Source organism: Salvelinus fontinalis, chromosome 21 (assembly GCF_029448725.1).
Source record: "Salvelinus fontinalis isolate EN_2023a chromosome 21, ASM2944872v1, whole genome shotgun sequence".
NCBI lineage: Eukaryota > Metazoa > Chordata > Actinopteri > Salmoniformes > Salmonidae > Salvelinus > Salvelinus fontinalis.
In genome coordinates, this window is record NC_074685.1 from 49400214 (window position 1) to 49417929 (window position 17716).

The 17716-nt window shown below is 46.9% G+C and overlaps 2 non-coding genes and 1 pseudogene across 2 annotated transcripts; all 3 read left to right on the top strand.

The window, feature by feature from the left end:
- Window positions 1-7674: 7674 nt before the first annotated feature.
- On the top strand, window positions 7675-7857 carry LOC129819221 (U2 spliceosomal RNA). Its single transcript, XR_008754057.1, has one exon. It is a non-coding gene; the product is annotated as a U2 spliceosomal RNA (small nuclear RNA).
- A 290-nt stretch (window positions 7858-8147) lies between these two features.
- On the top strand, window positions 8148-8264 carry LOC129819237 (U5 spliceosomal RNA). The gene has a single exon (XR_008754069.1). It is a non-coding gene; the product is annotated as a U5 spliceosomal RNA (small nuclear RNA).
- Window positions 8265-14222: 5958 nt separating this feature from the next.
- Window positions 14223-14389, top strand: LOC129819218 (U2 spliceosomal RNA; annotated as a pseudogene).
- Window positions 14390-17716: the final 3327 nt, after the last annotated feature.

Here is a 17716-nt window from a genome sequence, read left to right on the forward strand (position 1 = left end):
GTGAAAAAAAATATCCCTCTCACTTGTCCCATGTGGGCTGACCTACGGTGCAGTTAGATGGAAAGGTGCTACTTGATGTAGACATGACATGTGATTTGGGATGAGGGGAAATGACAATTGAAATTGATAATTTATTCTGCACATTGCTATATTTGTTCATGTAGACATTGAATATGTTTCATATGTGGGTGATGCATTTCATTTGTAGTCTTTCTTAATTTGTCCTTTTGAAATATATTTAACATAATTTGGTGGGATGTGTAACAGCTTAAATAATCTTCCTCCTCCTCGGTCGAGGAGAAGGACTAGGGATCGGACCAAAATGCAGCGTTGTATGCAGACATAATGAATTTATTTAAACAAGACGAAAACACGAAGAACACTTGAATAGATTACAAAACAACGTAGACAGACCTGAACATGAGAACTTACAATATAACACGAAGAACACATGAACAGGAACAGACTAACCAAACGAACGAAAACGAAACAGTCCCGTGTGGTGCGACAGACACAGGAACAATCACCCACAAACAAACAGTGAAAACAGCCTACCTTAATATGGTTCTCAATCAGAGGAAACGTAAAACCTGTCCCTGATTGAGAACCATATCAGGCCAATGGACAATGAACCTAAACATAGAAACGCATAACATAGAATGCCCACCCCAACTCACGCCCTGACCAACTAAACACATACAAAAACAAGGAAAACAGGTCAGGAACGTGACAGGATGTCTGTAAGAAATCACTTATTTTGATCAATATTTCAATTTAGTGTAATGACATCAAACACTCACTTCTCCTGAAGGGCGTACATAATATGATTCACTATTCGCCATAAATGTAAAAGCATTAGATTGGCGTATGCATGGCCCAAAAGAAGTTTCCACCATATTTCCTGTTCATGCAGAGAATTGAAAGGGGGCACTTTGGGAGAACTGAGATGTTTGATACAAATTACTGAGCAACTCCTTCCTCCCTCCTTGAAGTAATCATTGCTTAGACAGGAATGGGCAGGTGAAACCAAGGGCTCCACTACATGGCATTAACCCGTCTAGTCATTTCTAATCAGTGATTACTCCTTAGGAGGACAAAAGGAGGGATATATGTAAAGATTGAGTGAGCCACTACTGTCAGCTACACAACCCAATCCTGTTATTTGCATATAATATACTTTTGACCTCACCTGTATATTGTCTGTAACCATTCCATAGATATCTTGTACAGTGGAAACACTTGAGCCTCTGCCTCGTCCACATCAGCAATAACTCCTACTCCAGATAAATGCATTAGCATGAAGTTTGATACCCTTATGACCCCACTCAACCCCAGTGTTAACATTCCATCTAACCTGGGGCCTTACGTATCAACTGTCTCAGAGTAGGAGTGTTCCCCCAGAGTAGGAGTCTCAGAGTAGGAGTGTTCCTCTCGGATCAGTTTTGCAGTTTACAACAAGAATAAGATTATAAACACATCCTAGATCAACAATTACTGTGAGATGATTTGTGGATGAAGTCCCAGGTCCCCCTCTGTCCATGTTATGTTGTTCCTTTGGATTTTAACATGGCTTTTGGGGGCCCTAACCAATATTTGGTTTGGGGGCTGCCCACCTCGCTGGCAAAACGTTGTAGTGCCCTCCCCCCTCTTGATGGTGGAGAGAAATTGAAATTGTTGAATTATTTACATTTCAATTGTGGCCATTTTGCCATTGTGCAGGGAAAGGTTTAGCAATTTTGAATACATTTCATGCAATTAGACTCATTTTGCCATGGAGCAGAGAAAAGGTGCAGTATTACAGTGAATTTGCTGCAATTCTACACATTTTGCCAAGATTTATGCAATGTTAACCATGTCTGAGTGAGAGTGACTAACACAATCATTGGGGGCCTCCTGGAGGTCAGGGCTCTTGGGCACATGCCCCTGCGTGCCCAGTCGGTATCGGGCCATTATTACAAGAAGTTTAGATAACTGGCTAGACTAACTTACCAATCTACATTTTTGTAGCTGCCATGGCTAATTGTGACTCGGTGACTGGCAATATTTGCTCTGATATTTACTATATACATTTTTAGGATTGTGTGTTTTGTATTGTTAGGTATTACTGCATTGTTGGAGCTAGAAACCAACATTTTGCTGCCCGTACGATAACATATGTGTATGTGACAAACTTTTATTTGCTAACCAACTGCTGATGCACAACCAAATCTCTAAATTTCAACTTGTGTATTTTACTATTGTAGCACAACAGTAAGTGACCGCTGTTAAAAAATAAATAATAATGATAATAATGGTCGGTGGCCTCCTAGCTACTGCTAATGTGGATTATGCCTGCAGCCCACTGTGGTTATGCGTCATAGCGCAATTCCATCCTCACTGGAAGTAATCATTGCTTAGACATGATTGGGCAAGTCATGATCATTGATTACAGGGGGGGATATGGTTAAAAAAAATACTATTGTAATTCACTTTCAATCCATGTTCTTTACATTCAATGTCAAATTCTGTATACTGATTATTTCCATTTAAAAAGAAGTAACTGATGTAGAATGTAGCAGGTCTCAATTTAATTCTCTATGGACCCCAATCTAGCTTGGAAAACTATTTGAAGCACTAGGGGACATTTCTCCATATAACATTCCATATAGTTAGCCTGTAACTGTCTGGAAAACTTGTCCTATGTGTCATCTCCATACTAATCAGAATGCCAAAAAGAAAGAGGGCCCCAACTTTTGATGACATTGCCTCAGTTGTTAAAAGGCTAGGCCTCTCACCAGAAGAAGTTAGAGCAGCGTGCTACCATCAGGAAAATGATTATTTTCTGTGCTGGTCATTGACCTGGAAAGGTCTAACACCCTCAGCTATTATCAGAATTAAAGCAAACGCAGAAATCCCTATCTATCCTCATTGAATTCTGTCTTGACAGTCTACTTCAGTGCAGACCCCTCAGATCCACAAAAGGCCTGTAAGTCACATTCAAATTCAACCACATAACAGTACTTATATTATTTACTCATAGACAATTCAAGGCCAAAATGACCAAAGCAGTGTTGAATTCATTCTTTACTGTTAACAGCCAATCATTGTGAGCTATGGGCAGGATCAAACATCTGGGGATGGATGGAGCGTCAATCCAGAGCCTCTCAGCCAGGTCAGACATCTCTGCTGTTCCCATATAGAAAGTTATTCAAAAGCAGGTGTAGTGAATCAAGCATCTTGGGGTTACCTGAAATAGGTCAAAGTATATATTTTAAATGTTCTAATTTATTTAATCTTTATTTAACTAGGCAAGATGAACTCAAAAACGTCGACAGACAAGTTACCTGCTATATTTGGGAAACAGGATTAACACAGAGAGAACTTGGCAAAATGCATGTTTCTGTAGTAAGAGTAGGTATATACAGTATCATCGGTAACAATTGTGTACAAGCCACCTAGCTAAAAAAATACTGGGGCTAGCGGTCATTAGTTACATTTCAACCACAGTGATTCCCTAATTGAGGCAACAGAGTTCACCGGCAAATGCAGGAACACCGGAAATAATAATCCAACGAGAAATGGTGGAGGCTACCAGAACGAAGAGAGACATTTTTCCGAATAAACGTGGTGAGTGAAAAACGTAATTACATAGCTCACTCCCTACCCGGTATGTCATTCTACTGTTATACGACTGTATGCGTTGTTTGTTGGCAACCTTGATATTTACGAAGTTTTTGAAACGTTCCTAAAATTATACCCACCCGGACAAGTTCCCCAAATAGACTCTGGCTTTGGATCAGGTTTGAATTCCCCCCGCTAATGGTCCTTGTTAGGTTTGGGGGGGGGGGGGGGGGAAGCTGATCCTAGATCTGTATGTAGGGGAAACTTCGCCCCAGCACATGCAAAGAGAGATGGGGGGAAGGGGAGGAGGGAGAGCGTCGCTCTCAGGATTGACAGATCATGTATAAAATCTACCAGTAAGAAATGAGTTTCAGAATATATTATATTACCTTTAGCAGATCTAATGTCTTCATTGGCTCCATTTCATTGGTCTTGTTGATTGATTGCTGATATCTAGTTTCACAGAAAAGATGGTGTTGATGAAGAGCATCCATCCCGTTTGTAATACATTCATAGACATATAGTTCATACTGATGGTCCTACCCATCACCCACTTCACTCCATTAACCCTAAACTTGCTGCTCACATGGTGGTTTGTCTAAATGTATTTGACTTTAGGTTAGGTAAGGTTAAGGTGTTTAGCTGTGTTGGGAGCACTAGTGGCAATGCTGCCTCACCCAGATCACACATTGCCCTATATAAGTATATATTGTAGCAAGCTTAACCCAACACTTACCACCTTCTGATCTCTTGGGGTAATGGATAAGGTGTTGGCTTGCTTGTCACTGGACTGGGGTTTGAGTCCCAGTTGGAGCTACCCCCAAATTTGTTACATTGGTATCAGAAGTGGGATAGTGCCTGTAAAGCCATCAAAGATGTGTGTAAACGTGAGAGACTTGCTATAAAGAAGTGTGGGGGCATGCTCTCCCCAAGGAAGGAGGTAATGTAGCAACCTTAATCCAACACCGAGCGACCTCAACGAAAGGTTTGGACATCTTGGCGTAGCACTTAAGGTGTTGCCTTGACAGTTGATGGACCCAGGTTCAAAACCTGTTTGGGGCGAACTCCTGAATTCACTAAAATATATTTGTTTGCCTACGGGCAGGGAGACCCGGGTTTGAGACAAAAGGGACATTACACCATTGCTGTTTGCAAAAAAAACACTACATTGGTGGTAGTGGAATTGTGCTTTGGGAGAGGTGTGCGTATTTCATGGGCAGGATCTGTACCCGGGCCTCCCATGGGAATAACCATTGTCTTGACCATTAGACCAAGATGTAATGCCCTCTTGAGCTAAGGGTGACACTGATTTTAAACTTACAGGCAGGACTACCTCATTACCAGGTCATGAGACACGCACATGGGATAGTGTAAAGGGAACTTTGCCTAGGACGCCCAAGCCAGGTGGCAGTTATAAATGAGAACTTGTTGTCAACCAGCCTACCTGGTTAAATAAAGGTGAAATAAAAAAATAAAAAAGTGTTAGAAGGTGGAGAATTAGTCCAGTAACTGAAAGGTCACTGGTTTGAGTCCTGAGTCAGGCAACAAAACGTGGGATTTGATCTGAACTGGCAGATCTGTGACCAAACCCTTCAGGAAAAACAGATTCCCTTTGTTCCCCGTAACATGGACTTATAAAGTTGTACTGGCGCCAGAGAAGGATGGCTGACGTTTCATTGGCTCTTAACCAACCATGCTATTTTGTTAGTTTTTTCACATTGTTTGAAACTTATTCTGTACATAATGTTGCTGCTACCGTCTCTTATGACCGAAAAGAGCTTCTGGACATCAGAACAGCGATTACCCACCTTGAATTGGACAAAGAATTTTTCTGTAATGAGTCAGACGAGACGGATTTACTCCAGACACCTGAACAGGCCCTCATCCTTGTCATTCGTAGGAAAAAAATATGTACATTTCGCAGAAGGAGATCGGGGTGCCTTGTGAGGATCAGGCGACGAGTGGCTTATCTGCCTTTGCCATCCGTACTGTTAGCCAACGTACAATAGCTCGAAAATAAATGGGACGGACTAAAAGCACATATATCCTACCAACGGGACCTTAAAAACTGTAATATCTTATGCTTCACAGTCGTGGCTGAACGACGTCATTAGTAACATACAGCTGGCGGGTTATACACTATCGGCAGGATAGAACAGCAGCTGGTGCACGATGTCCAAGGAAGACTCAAGGTTTTGCTCGCCTGAGCATCTCATGATAAGCTGCAGACCACACTATCTACCTAGAAAGTTTTCATCTATATTTTTCATAGCTGTCTACACACCACCACAGACCGATGCTGGCACTAAGACCGCACTCAATGAGCTGTATACCGCCATAAGCAAAAGGAAAACGCTCATCCAGAGGCGGCGCTCCTAGTGGCCGGGACATTAATGGAGGGAAACTTAAATCAGTTTGACCTCATTTCAACCAGCATGTTAAATGTGCAACCAGGGGGGGGGGGGGGAAATTAACTCTACACACAGAGATGCATACAAAGCTCTCCCTCGCCCTCCATTTGGCAAATCTGACCATAATTCTATCCTCCTGATTTCTGCTTACAAGAAAGAATTCAAGCAGGAAGCATCAGTGACTCTGTCTATAAAAAAAAGTGGTCAGATGAAGCAGATGCTAAACTACAGAACTGTTTTGCTTGCACAGACTGGAATATGTTCCTGGGATTCTTCCGATGGCATTGAGAAGTACCCCACATCAATCACTGGCTTCCTCAATATGTGGATCAATGACGTCGTCCCTACAGTGACTATACGTATATACCCCAACCAGAAGCCAGGGATTACAGGCGAACATCAGCACAGAGCTAAAGGGTAGAGCTTTCAAGGAGCGGGACTCTAACACGGAAGCTTTTAAGAAATCCCGCTATGCCCTCTGACGAACCATCAAACAGGCAAAGTGTCAATACAGGACTAAGATCGAATCGTACTACACCGGCTCCTTCGCTCGTTGGATGTGACAGGGCTTGCAAACTATTACAGACTACAAAGGGAAGCACAGCCGAGAGCTGCCCAGTGACACGAGCCTACCAGGCATGCTAAATAACTTCTATGCTCGCTTCAAGGCAAGTAACACTGAAACATGCATGAGAGCATCCGCTGTTCCGGATGACTGTGTGATCATGCTCTCTGCAGCCGATGTAAGACCTTTAAACAGGTCAACATTCATAAGGCCGCAGGGCCAGATAGATTACCAGGCCGTGTACTCTGAGCATGCTCTGACCAACTGGCAATCGTCTTCACTGACATTTTCAACCTCTCCCTGTCGGAGTCTGTAATACCAACATGTTTCAAGCAGACCACCATAGTTCCTGTGCCCAAGAACACTAAGGTAACCTGCCTAAATGACTACCGACCCGTAGCACTCACATCTGTAGACATGAAGTGCTTTGAAAGGCTGGCCATGGCTCACATCAACACCATTATCCCATTATCCCAGAAACCCTAGACCCACTCAATTTTCATACCACCCCAACAGATCCACAGATGATGCAATCTCTATTGCACTCCACACTGCCCTTTCACACATGGACAAAAGAAGCACCTATGTGAGAATGCTATTCATTGACTACATCTCAGTGTTTAACACCTTAGTGCCCTCAAAGCTCATCACTAAGCTAAGGACCCTGGGACTAAACACCTCCCTTTGCAACTGGATCCTGGACCTCCTGATGGGCCGCCCCCAGGTGGTAAGGGTAGGTAACTACACATCCGCCACGCTGATCCTCACATGGGGGCACCTCTCGGGTGCATGCTCAGTCCCCTCCTGTACCCCCTGTTCACTCATGACTGCACGGCAAGGCACGGCTCCAGGCACGGACAGGTGGAAGGGAGGTTTAGGGCTGGGGTAAAGAATATGAGTTAAGGGAATAGATTAGGGACAGGGAGACAGGGAAAGGTAGGGTAGTAGAAAGGTATTTTGTAGAGATGAAGGGGAGGGAAGATGCTCCCCTGAGTTTTTGGTTTTGGGTTTTTCATTTGTTTTGAATTGAAAAATGCCTAGTTTTGAGTTTGTTGATATTGTAAGTTGTTTATTTGGAATGGCATTGAAAATAATTAAAAACCTTTATAATAAAAAAAAAATCTGCTCTTATCAGTTTAATATCTGATACGTCCCCCCCCCCCCATCGGGGGACTACATATTAAATGTATTTTTCGAACAGGGAGCCGGAAATGAGGCTTGCTCCGTCTGCTCCACGCATCGACCCGGTATTGCAGTACCTCCAGGAACGGTGCAACACATTTCTCCCATTGTCAAGGAAAAAAATACACAAAGCTATGTAAACAGCTAGCAGCAGCAGAAGGAAAGAAAATAGAATAAACATCGAAAGTGAAAGTAGGGCGAAGCACTCATGGGTTCCCCCGTTTCCCGCCATTTTACTTAAAAAAAAAACGTTGGACAGGATAGTGAGTGTCTGTCTGACTTTTTACCCACAGCCCTCAAAGTTGGCAGAGTGGGTTCGGTGACCACCCGCGAGATCCCGGCCTAGAGTGCACAGAGTGTGTCTCGGGCCCCGACCTCTGACTTCCATACGACTCTGGTTTCTCTTCATTACGCACAAGCCTTTCGCCTTTTACTAAAGACTTCCGTGGAGAAGAACACTCACGAGTTCAACATATTTTTGGAAGGGTTTTGCTTCTGGCAGAGCCCGGTATATCTTGTTTCAAGAGAAATTGACAGAGATGACGCTGCCGAGACTTTTTGCTCAGGCTTTTTACTTCAATCGGACCGACCGGTGTATTTTTCCACTCAAAGTAGTTGCTCTGGCAATTTAGTTCAAGCCCGACGACGACTGGTGTATTTGCCGGGCTTTGAACAAATAGTCGTCGCACTAGGCGTAAAGAGCTGGCGACTTAAAACAAAACAAAAACCCGCCTGTCGCCAGGGAAACGTTGGGTGGGGTGGAGCCAACTTTTGCCAAACCGCTAAGATCTGCCGAGACCCCCGGGTGCCCGGCGGGTGCAGGGGTCCATTTGTGGGTTATCGCTTCTCGGCCTTTTGGCTCAGATCAAGCTTGGTACCGAGGTGCCCCAGAGCTCGCTGAGTCAGAAGGTCGTTGAGAGTTTTTTGGAATTTTTCAAAACATTTCTTAAAACAAATTTAAACTACAGCCATACAGATATGGCGGGTAGTGGGAACACAGGGTCTGTTCCGAGGGCCGGACTAAAGAACACCATACGTTTTGCATGGAAGTAGGAAGGAGAAGTAAGGATGCCTAGGGACACCTTTGCGAGGACCGTGTTGATGGGGGCGCTATCTCTGAAGGTCCCAGATGTGATGTGCCTGCAGGGGAACTCAATGGAGGAGGCATACGATGTAACTTTCTACACGGAAAGTAAGAGTGATGGGATAATGGAGAAGGTAAAGGAGGCAAAGGGGGAAAGACCTTTGTCCTCTTTCAACATCGTGTGCCTGGCAAGAAGGAATTTCAGAACAATAAATATACATATGTATAATCCACACGTGACGGATATGGCGGTGGCGGCTTTTTTGGGTTGCTACTGCGATGTAACATCGTTAGCCAGGTACGTAAAGGGCTCGCTGGGCTTCTGGAATGGCCGCCGCCAGTTCCAGTTGCTCCTAAGGGAAGATCCGGGTGGTTTTGAGGGCTTTTTGCATCCCCTTGCAGTGTTTACTTTAGGGGCGGATAGAGGCATGCTGTTCTATGCACGTCAGCCACCTTTCTGCAGGAAATGCAGGGAGTACGGGCATGGAACAGCCTCATGTGGGCTGGTAAAATGCAGGGTTTGCATGTCGGAGGAACGTGAGGCCAAACATTATACGGCACCAAAAGAATGTCATGGGTGTGGCAGTAAGCAGCATCTGTTTCGCGAGTGCCCGGCGAGGCAACAAACGTATGCGGCAGCGGCTGCTGGGGGAAGGATGGCAGGAGGAAAGGGTGTGGAGGAGAAGAGAAGGCCAGGAGAAGGGGACCTAGGTCACAGGCCGGAAGATGGTGAGTGGGGAACCGGAGAAGCATCCCGGTCCTTGCCAGATCCAAACGTCGGGGGTAAGGTCGTTTTGGAGGAGAGGGCCTCGGTGGAGTTGGTGGTCCCAGAGACCCAGATGTCAACAGGAGAGGTGGGTAGAGCTGGGCTCATCCCTCGACGAAGTCTACATAGATGAAGAGGCCTTCGGGGCCCTCGTGGGGGAGATGAGGGAGGAGCTCCAGGTCTCACAAACGAGGACGGCGGAATGGGGGTCCATCTCGCCCTTGCCTGCCACTCCAAGAACAAAGAGGCATGCCTCCACAGCCCATCAGGCCCTGCAGGAGTCAGGGTTGTTTTTGGACTCGGGTGAGGACCGTAGCAAGAAGAAGAGGCTTTCCCTCGAGACGGGAGAGGGCCAGAGTGGGCTGGGAGGGGATGGGTGGGGGCGTGAGAGCATTTGGGGACAGAGCCAAAGAGGTGGCCCCCCTGTTAACGAAGGTCTCATCTCTCCCACTCATCCCGATGGACATAGACCTGGTGACCCCTGCGCTGTGTATGCCTGATGGAGAGTCTCAGGCTTTTTCTGGGATGCCGGGACCCCCCATCCACAACCCCAACCCCTTCCCTGCATCTTAGGTTTCTCAGAAGGGGGATGCAGTGGATGGGGAGGCCCCAGAGGTAGCGGGTCAAGAGCCCTTGTCCGTGGATATACGAGGGGCTGGGGAACTGGTCAGTACTGCCGAGATGTCTCCCCTGTCCTCGCAGGGTCCATCTCTCCCGCTCTTACAGATGGACAAGAACCTGTCGTCCCCGGGGCTGTTTTTGCCAGATGGGGATGGGGTGTCTCAGGCTAGTTCTGGGACGCCGGGACCCCCCATTCCCAACCCCTTCCCAGTGTCTTGGGCTTCTCAGGAGGGCAGTATGGGGGGTGGGAAGGTTGGGGGGGGCCTCGGAGGCTGCTGGTCCAGCGTCCAAGTTCGATGAGGACCTTTACCCACCGGACGGAGTGAGTACTTGAACCTTGTTGACTTCTTTTTAAGTGTGCAACCATGGCAAACATTCAAATAATGACTATGAATGTTAGGGGTCTAAGGAACACTGTAAAGAGAACTGCTGTTTTTAGTTGTTTATCAAACATATGTTTTACCTTTTGTTTCTTGCAGGAGGTACATTTAAGGGATGGGGGGGGTGTAGAGAAGTTTAAAAAAGAGTGGGTAAAAGGGAAGTCGGTGTGGAGTGTGGGGGGTGACCACTCATCAGGGGTTGGGATTTTGTTTGGGACATGGGAGGTGAGAGTGGAAGGTACGTACGTTGCGATGCAGGGGAGGGTTTTGGGGGTGGACATAGCGTTAGGGGATTTTAGACTTAGGATTATAGGGGTATACGGGCCACAGACGGGGCCAAAGAGAAGGGAGATGGTGGAGAGTCTGGCACCTCTGTGTGCCACAAACAGAGTTTTGATAGTGGGAGGTGATTTTAACGTAGATTTAGGAGGGGTGGGGGATAGTAGCGTGGGGACCATCACCGGACTTATGGCAAGCCATGGTCTGGTGGATGGAGGCCTTAACACTACTCCGGCGCTGGCGTAACTCCCGGGGGGGTCGAGCGGAGGCTGGACTATGTATTTCTACCCAAATCCTTGGGGCTTTTGTCTGGGCGTCTGCTGCCTGTGTTTTTCTCGGATCACGACGGGGTTCTCCTTCGGGTCAAGGCGCCTGTCTGCCTTTTCGGTAGGGGGTACTGGAAGCTCGACCGGGATATCCTGGAGGAGCGGGCTTTTGTCAATGCTTTCTCTGTTTTTTTTCGGGGGCTTGAAGGTCTCCGGCCAATGTGCGGAGGGGTTTTGGAATGGTGGGAGGTAGTTAAGGTAAGAATTAGGGTATTTATTATTGGTATTTGTAAGAGGAAGGGGAGAGAAGGGAGGTGGAGCAGCTCCAACGTTTACTCGATCTCGAGTACGAGGCTGGTAACCTCGGTACTTCGATGGACGTTGAGCGCGCTACCAGCCTCAAGGCTCAGCTCAGGGAGGTAAACGAGTGGAAGGCCCGTGCTTTCCTGCAGCGTGCACACTGAGTTTATAGAGCAGAATGAGGCAAGACATTTTTTTTATGGGGTGAGAGATGGACAGGGTAGGGTAGTTAGGGAGCCGGAGCAGATGGTCAGGGTGGCAATTGACCTTTTTCCGGGGGGTTTTCCAGGAGAGGGTAGTAGAAGAAGAGCAGGGTACCGTGTTCTTAGAACACTTGTCCTGGCGTGTGCCAGAGGACATTAGTAAGGCGATGGAAGCCCCGATAACACTAGGAGGTGGAGAGCGCCCTCAAGAGGATGGGGAAAGGAAAGGTGCCTGGGATGGATGGGCCGCCCGCTGAGTTTTACCTCAAATTTTGGGGTATGCTTGGACCGGTGGTCCTCGAAGTCCTGACGGCCGTTCTCGAGACTGGAGTCCCGGCCAGGTCAATGGCCATAGGCGTGCTGTCCCTCCTCTACAAGAAAGGAGACGCCGCCGACCTTAGCAACTGGCGGTCGTTGACCATGCTGTGCGTAGATTATAAGATACTAGCTAAGGTCATGGCAGACCGTTTGCGCACAGCCTTTCCCTACGTTGTCCATGAGGATCAAACGTGTGGGGTGGAAGGCCGTTCCATTAGGTGGAACCGCCAACTGATCAGGGACTCCATCGCATGGGTTGAGGATAGAAGTCTACCTCTGATGGTAGCAGCGCTTGATCAGGCCAAGGCTTTTGATCGCGTCAGCAGGGTTTTTCTTTTCAGAGTGTTAAGTAGGTTAGGGTTTAGTGATCGCTTTACAAAGTGGATCAAGATTGTGTATGTGGGAGCGGGGTGCCGGGTGAGCATAAACAGCCATCTGGGTGACGTGTTTGACCTCTCCTCAGGGATCAGGCAGGGATGCCCGCTCTCGGCACTACTTTTCGTGCTCTATATGGAGCCCCTGGTGGCTGCCATTAGGGCTGACGTAGGGGTGGAGGGTTTGCTGGTCCCTGGGAGCGACGGTTTGCGTGTTAAGGTGACACAGTACGCCGATGACACCACCTTGCTTTTGTGCAAGGACTCGTGCCTGCTAAGGTCTCTGGCCATAGTTGGAGACTTTCCCCGCGCGTCGGGAGCGGTCCTTAACAGATGACTTGGCGAGGTTAAGTATTTTGGCAGATGGCGGGGCAGGACGGACGTGCCCGGAGGGCTATCTCTCTGTAATGGGGCCCTGAGGATTCTTGGGGTCCACTTTGAGACCTTCGGCTGCGCGACACTGAACTGGAACATGAGGGTTGCTGTGGTTCAGAGGAAGCTGGCAATGTGGAAGGCCAGATCCTTGTCTTTCTTGGGCAAGGTCCTGGTCCTGAAGGTGGATGTACTGCCATCCCTTCTGTACTTGGCATACATCTATCCATTGCCAGCGAGCATGAGGAGGGGGGTAGTAAGGCTTGTGTTTCAGGTATGAGTATGTCGCCAGGGCTCGCATGCTCTCAACCATCGGGGAGGGTGGGAGGGGAGTTCCACACTTTTTTGTTTTGTTTTTGTTGAATGAGCTCGCTAATCCGGTGATTCATCCCTCCGGTTACTTCCTGCGGGTGTTTTTCTCGTATCAGGCGATGAGCGTAATGGTGTGGTCCAACACGGGTCCTCGGGCTGAACAGCTGCCGTGGCACTTCAGCCATGCGGCGAAGTGGCTGCGCGCGCATCCCGAGGTTGAAGTCGCCTGAGTAGGTTTGGATCACGGACACCTGTACGAGGAGGTTAGACGGAGCGTTTGTGCGGCCCCTGTGGTGGGGACCCCTGCTGTGGTCTGGGAGAACATACAGGTGCGGGGCTTGGACAAATCGCCTCAAGGATCTAAACTGGTTAAGCCTCCACAAGTACTTGCCGGTAAGATCCATCATGTACCGGCATAGCTTGGCTCGATCCCCTCAGTGTCCGAGACCAACTTGCGTTGGGGAGGAGACGACACGTCACATGTACTGGTACTGTGCCTTCACTGGAGTAATGTGGGCCAGGGCACAGTGTTTACTAGGTAGAGTTAAGGGGGATTTTGTTTTAACATGGGCTAGGGTGGAGAGAGGAATAGGGAGAGCAGGACGGGTAAGTAGGGACCGTTTATTGTTGTGGCTGATCATCAGCCTTTTTAAGGGCTGTAGGATGCCAGGCAAGGTTTGGTTAAGTCGGGGGCAAACTGTGGGGTGGAGGGAATAGTGAGGAGAGTGGAGGGGGATTTGAGAGGGAGGATAAGGAGGGAGGAGAGGAAGTGGGGCCACCATGCTGCCCTAGAGCGGTGGAAAGGGGGGCTAGGGCGGGTCAGATAGGTGAGTCCTAGAAGTTAGGTTTGGTAGGCTGTTGTGGGAATTTGATGTTTTATGTTTATTGATGTATTGTGGTTTTTGTTCGCTGCAGTCCCCTGCAAAAGAATGACGGTCATGCGCATGTTGAATACCAATACCCTGTTTTTATGAGCCATAAAAAATTATGTTTCCATGTACCATAAACTGTCAGTCGGTTGGAAAAATGTTTTTGAGGTGCTGATTTTTCAACTGTGAAATAGATTATGGTGTATGTGGTGTGTACAACGTTTTGAAAACCAGTGGCTTGTTTGTTATGAAAATGGTTTGTATGGGTATGTTATAAATGTGTGAATTGTTCACCGTTTGAATGTATGAAAGGAAGAATAAAAACTTTGAATCATCTGTTCTTATCAATTTAATATCTGATACGTCCCCCATCGGGGGACTACATATTAAATGGATTTTTCGAACAGGGAGTCGGAAATGGGGCTTGCTCCGTCTGCTCCACGCATCGACCCGGTATTGCAGTACCTCCGGGAACAGTGCAACACATGTCTCCCGTTGTCAAGGAAATAAAATACACAAAGCTATGTAAACAGCTGGCGGCAGAAGAAAAGAAAAGAAAAAAGAAGAAACATCCAAAGTGAAAGTAGGGCGAAGCACTCTTCATGGGTTCCCCCGTTTCCCGCCATTTTACAAAAAACATTTGTGGCCTGCTGGAGGTCATTTTGCAGGGCTCTGGCAGTGCTCCTCCTTGCACAAAGGCGGAGGTAGCGGTCCTGCTGCTGGGTTGTTGCCCTCCTACGGCCTCCTCCACGTCTCCTGATGTACTGGCCTGTCTCCTGGTAGCGCCTCCATGCTCTGGACACTACGCTGACAGACACAGCAAACCTTCTTGCCACAGCTCGCATTGATGTGCCATCCTGGATGAGCTGCACTACCTGAGCCACTTGTGTGGGTTGTAGACTCCGTCTCATGCTACCACTAGAGTGAAAGCACCGCCAGCATTCAAAAGTGACCAAAACATCAGCCAGGAAGCATAGGAACTGAGAAGTGGTCTGTGGTCACCACCTGCAGAACCACTCCTTTATTGGGGGTGTCTTCCTAATTGCCTATAATTTCCACCTTTTGTCTATTCCATTTGCACAACAGCATGTGAAATTTATTGTCAATCAGTGTTGCTTCCTAAGTGGACAGTTTGATTTCACAGAAGTGTGATTGACTCTGAGTTACATTGTGTTTTTTTTTTGAGCAGTGTATTTAATGTGTATAGCCCTGAAAGCCTATGCAAGTACCAGTGCATATCTATGGGCCTTTTGGCATTTGACATCTGGCATTTGGGAAATTACGACCTTGTTAGGGATAGGTTGTTTGGCATTTGTGGAAGTGCCATCTGAGCCTGTGTCATCTGAGCCTGTGGCCTCCAAGGGCAGTGCACTATGAATTAAAACCCAGTCATAGTGCCTCTTTTCAGGCATAACAAGTAATGTCTAAAGCCCTAAAAGGAATATGAAAGTAGCAGGGCAAACCTCTGTTTTGAGTGGATTTTGGTCCCTGTCATGTCAACATATGTGCCTCTGTATGAGAGGCCTTTTTTGCTCCAAAGGGCATTAAAGTACTAACTGTATCCCATTCAGTGACTCTTTTCAGGCATAACAAGTCATGTCGATAGCCCTAAAAAGAATATGAAAGTAGCAGGGCAGAGCTATGGGCCTTGGGCATGGCTGGTTAACAGGCCTGGGGGGGGAAAAATCCGAGCACCCCACAGGGGTCTCGAACTCCGATGGCACGTCTAGTGCTCTACACACTGGGCCAACCACACTTATGTGAGTATAGAGGCAACGAGGTGAGCTTTATCTTTCAATTTCCCCCCAGTCCAATGAACTATGACATAGCCCCGCCCATGCCACGCCTGTATCCAAACCTGGTGATAATTAGGACCTTGTTTAGGGGAAGGTTAATTTGGTGGAAGCAAACAAACATACACGCAGGAAGGCAGGAGAGAGAAGCAAGCTATTAACAGCAAACGAAAACGACATGACTGTGGACTTTGTACCAAGACGCATATCACGCGGATAGACAAACATTTAAAGACTGTCCATGGACTTAAGCCCAAAACTTTAGAATGGAATCATGCTGTGCAATGTATCTGGATTTTGACTGAGATACAGCAGCCCTACTCAGGGAAGTGTATGGAGCCTAACAACAGCGTTGGAAGTGAGTTGTCTGCAGAGCAGCAGCCGAGGGGCGAGAGTGAGTAGACGGCGGTGCAGTCAACCAGTCATATCGGTGGTGAACTATGCTCGGAACCGAGGGAGCAATGCTGCATCGTGTCGCCTTCCACCGAGAGCGATAGTGATGAAGGCGGCGGTGTGTCGTCCAGAATTGAAGGTTGAAGTAATGCCATTTTGAATGAATATGATACCTATATTAAGGGTATTAACCCTTCAGTTAAAATAATTGACAATAGTCGCACCAGTCTGTCCCGAGTACGGGAATTCCTCCGCATTATGTCAGAGGGAAAATCCAATGAAGGACTGTGTTTTCTGGACAACTACATGCGTGTGTATGAGTGGTTTCGGACATGTGAAGGCCGTGGTTTGGCACCATCCACGTTAAAAATATATACGATCAGATGTTCGAAGTTTCCTGAATTATCTTATTCAGTTCCGGCCGAATAGTCTGCAAGCTAAAGTCAGTGTAATTCGAAAATTGTTACTCTGCTTGGCAAAGATAGACAGGGATTCTAGGCAGAGCCAGGCAACGCACATGGCACAATTTCGCAGACTTGCGGAGTTTAAACGATTTGTGGAGCTAAGTAATAAATCTATTCCTTCTGTTCTCAGTATGCTGGGAGCCGAGCCACCTCCTCTGACAGACGTAGGTTTGCGGCTCTCATGTCCAACCGGTTGGCAATTTTTAATGGCACTCGACGATCCCCAGTCACCATGTTCAGTGAGAGTGATTTCACTGAAATAACCCCGGAAAGTGGGGTTTATCAGATGTGCATTGCAAGCCACAAAACTAACTACAGCTTCGGGGAGTGCAGAATTGTTCCGAGGAGGAATACACTTGGCTTCAATGATTTCATCAGATCAGGCCTCATCTGAGTGGAATGATCCCAGATACAACACTCTTCTTTTTCACATCCTGCGGTAAACCATACGGTAATCTCTGTGATTATGTGGGTCAGATATTTGCAGAGTTTGGCATTGGAAGGAAAGTGACATTTGGTACAATTCGACGAAGCATTGCTACATTAAACTTTAATCATGGGTCGCTTACAGACCGTGGAACTGTGGCTGACCATATGTGTCACTCTCTGGAAACGCAGGCACGTTACTATCGTTACCATAATTTGCCTCGTAACGCCAGCCAGGCTCGGATACTAATATAGGGACAAATAAATCCATGATTCACTGTTAAATAAATAACATTTATTTGAAATTCACCCTTGTCTTTGTGTATCAACTTTATGAGAAGTTTGTACTTCGAATAATTTAAAACATATGCATCTGGTAACCCAAAAATAAAACCAGGTGCACGGAGTGGGCACTTGTCACTTTTTCGACCAATTTCTGAAATATTCAAATAATGATTAAAAATACTTCCTGAGGGGCTAGAGGTCCCAAATTTTGGCTCATACACTCTCTCGTGAGAGAGTAAAAAGTAAAAAAAGTTCGCATCCATAGGAATCTATTGGACTGGCAATTCCCACTTTCTTCCCAAAATTTAAAACACGGTTTTCTATTAAAATGTTTTATTGAAAAATGGTTTTAATGAGAAATGCTCATATGTGTGCCTTTTCGTGCAAAAAAAACCTAATCCAGATTGGAGTTGTACTTTTTGAGTTATTAATGGTTTAATATATTTAGTGTCC